Raw genomic sequence first — 3,124 nt, forward strand, 5'->3', positions numbered from 1 at the left:
CCTCCCTTGTTCACCTCTACTCGGGTGCCAGAACCAGGCACGTGACCCCAGCTCAACCCCTGACTCCAATTCCTCAGGTTACCAAGAGCTATTTCAGGCAATAGAGGCCACATAGTCCCCTCCTCCCCATCCTCTGGGTCATATCCTAGCTTAGCCCTTCCTGGAAGGGTCTAATAGTCAAGTCAATATGTCCCAACACACATACCCATCCGATCTCCAGCTACTTTCAGTTTCTATTGCTTCAACCTCATCTTTCTCTTCCTCATCAAAGGTCAAGTGCTTAGGAGTGCCTGGGAGGCTCAGTCAGTTAAGCATCTGACTCTTGATTTCAGCTCAGGTCATGATCTCACAGTCTGTGGGATCAAGCCCTGCATAGGGCTCTGTGCTGATAGTGCAGAGGGTCTGCCTGGGATTCTCTCTCCCTCGCTCTCTGCAACTTCCCTGCTCACTCTCTCTCTCTCTCAAAATAAATAAATAAACTTTAAAAAAAATGTTAAGTGCCTGTTCCTGCTCTGTTAGAGCTACAAAGAATAATGTATACCCTTGCCTTTAGAGAGCTTCAAATCTTTTTTCATAGAAAACCAAAACAAACCCAAAGCAATATACAGTCCTGTGTTGGCTTTGGCTAAGAAGGAGTTTAAAATCTATTCTGAAATGTTGGACACTTGTATGTCAAAGGTAAAAGGTGAAATGAGCAACAAAGATGTGCAGTTTATTTTATTTATTTATTTATTTGTATTTATTTTTGAGACAGGGAGAGACAGAGCATGAACAGGGGAGGGTCAGAGAGAGAGGGAGACACAGAATCTGAAACAGGCTCCAGGCTCTGAGCTGTCAGCACAGAGCCCGACGTGGGGCTCGAACTCACGGACCGCGAGATCATGACCTGAGCCGAAGTTGGCCGCTTAATCGACTGAGCCACCCAGGCGCCCCAAGATGTGCAGTTTAAACCTGACTTCTACAGTGTAAATTAAATATGTAAATGTTAAGGAAGCCCAACAAAAGAGAAAGAACCTGTTAACTGGGGAATACTTCCTGGAAGAGGTAAGTTTTAAGTAATATTGTAAATTTTATTTTCAATATGGTAAAAATTAAAAAAATTAGGGGCACCTGGATGGCTCAGTCAGTTAAGTGTCCAACTCTTGATTTCGGCTCAGGTTATGATCCCAGGGCTCATGAGTTTGAGCTCTGCGTCAGGCTCTATGCTGACAGCGCAGAAGCTGCTTGGGATTCTCTCTGTCCCTCTCTCTCTGCCCCTCCCTTGCTTGTGCTCTCTCTCTCTCAAAATAAGTAATTAAAAAGTTAATTTATTTTATTAAAAAAAATTTTTTTAAATGTTTATTTATTTTTGACAGAGACAGAGACAGACAGAATGCAAGTGGGTTAGGGGCAGAGAGAGAGGGAGCCACAGAATATCCGAAGCAGGCTCCAGGCTCTGAGCTGTCAGCAGAGCCCGACATGGGGTTCAAACTCACGAGCTGTGAGATCATGACCTGAGCTGAAGTCGGACGCTCAACCAACTGAGCCACCCAGGCGCCCCTATTTTATTTTTATTAAAAATTTTTTTAAAAATCTTTATTTATTGAGAGAGAGAGAATGTGAGCAGGGGAAGAGCAGAGAGAGAGGGAGACACAAAATCTGAAGCAGGCTCCAGGCTGGAGTCTGTCAGCACAGAGCCCTATAGGGGGCTGGAACTCATGTGGGGCTCAAACTCACTAACCGTGAGATCATGACCTCGGCTAAAGTCTGAGGTTCAACTGACTGAGACACTCAGGCATCCCTGAAAAGTTAAATTATTTTTTTTTTCAATGTTTATTTTTATTTTTGGGACAGAGAGAGACAGAGCATGAACGGGGGAGGGGCAGAGAGAGAGGGAGACACAGAATCGGAAACAGGCTCCAGGCTCTGAGCCATCAGCCCAGAGCCCAACGCGGGGCTCGAACTCCCGGACCGCGAGATCGTGACCTGGCTGAAGTCGGACGCTTAACCGACTGCGCCACCCAGGCGCCCCTGAAAAGTTAAATTATTAAAGGTGTATAGTAATAGGTAGTTTCCCCCCTCATTCCTCATTCCCTGTTCCCCAGTTTCTCTTTCCAGGAAAAAGCACTGGTATCAATGTCTTGTGTATCTTTCTGTTGGGAATCAAGACACCAAAGGCAATGAAGGGCATAGACTGTTAGAGAGCAAAGGAGGGTTTTTATATCTCTGTCTTGACAGGGGGCCAGCTTGCTACACTTCTTCCTAAATGTATTCCCTCTTAGAACATATTGAGTTGCTGAGCTCTGAACAAGACGCTGGATCACCTTTTCTAAATGGCACCAATTTTTCAACATCACTTTTCTTTCCTCTTTTCCTTTTCTGGGTTGGGAGGACCTCCAATCCAGATCTTGCCTGATTGGCTGTTCTCTGGCCTCTCCAATACAGGAAGGGAAGCACCCCCACCCTTTTCTGGGGAGAAGCCGTAGAGCCTTTTAAAGTGTAGCCGGCCTACCACCTTAACCTGGCAATGGAGTAATTGGGAATTCGAAAAGTGCTTCTTCTGTTGGCTTTGGAGGCCTTCTTCAGCTGCCGGCTGTCCCAGCTTCTTTGTGGGGGATTTTCTGCAGCTGGAGAGTCCGTTTTGAGATTTCTCTCGGCAGTTTGAGCACTTTTGCTACTTCCTCTCTCCCCAACTCATGTCACTGCCAGTAGAGATACGAGTCTTTCTTCTCTCTGGGGCTATTGCCATATATAATCCCCAGATCTCCACGCCCCTGTTTCCCCAAGTCTATGGGGGGGGGGGGGGTTCGGGGGCATGTAATCGCTGACGGGAGGAGTTAGCCCCGGTGGAGGCATTGTGGTGGGAGGCACCGCAGGGCCAAGACTCGGGTTGCCGGTAGGGTCTTGTGAGAAAAACTCCTGGGCCTCCAGACTGGAGCAGAGAGCACACCACGGCGGCTTGGGGAGCCAGGGAACCAGAGCGCGAAGTCGGGGGTGCCGGGGACGTTCCCGGCGCCAGGGCGGGGCGGAGGGCGCCAGGCCGAGAGCCTTCTGCGCGGCAAGAGCCCCGCGGCCCGGCCCAGGACGGCCGCCAGGGAGCGCTGCGGGCTCCCGCTCGCCCGCCCCCCGGTAGGCGGGGCCGCGC

The sequence above is a fragment of the Herpailurus yagouaroundi genome, unplaced genomic scaffold, assembly GCF_014898765.1.
Source record: "Herpailurus yagouaroundi ecotype Mexico unplaced genomic scaffold, PumYag 182, whole genome shotgun sequence".
Classification (NCBI taxonomy): Eukaryota; Metazoa; Chordata; class Mammalia; order Carnivora; family Felidae; genus Herpailurus; species Herpailurus yagouaroundi.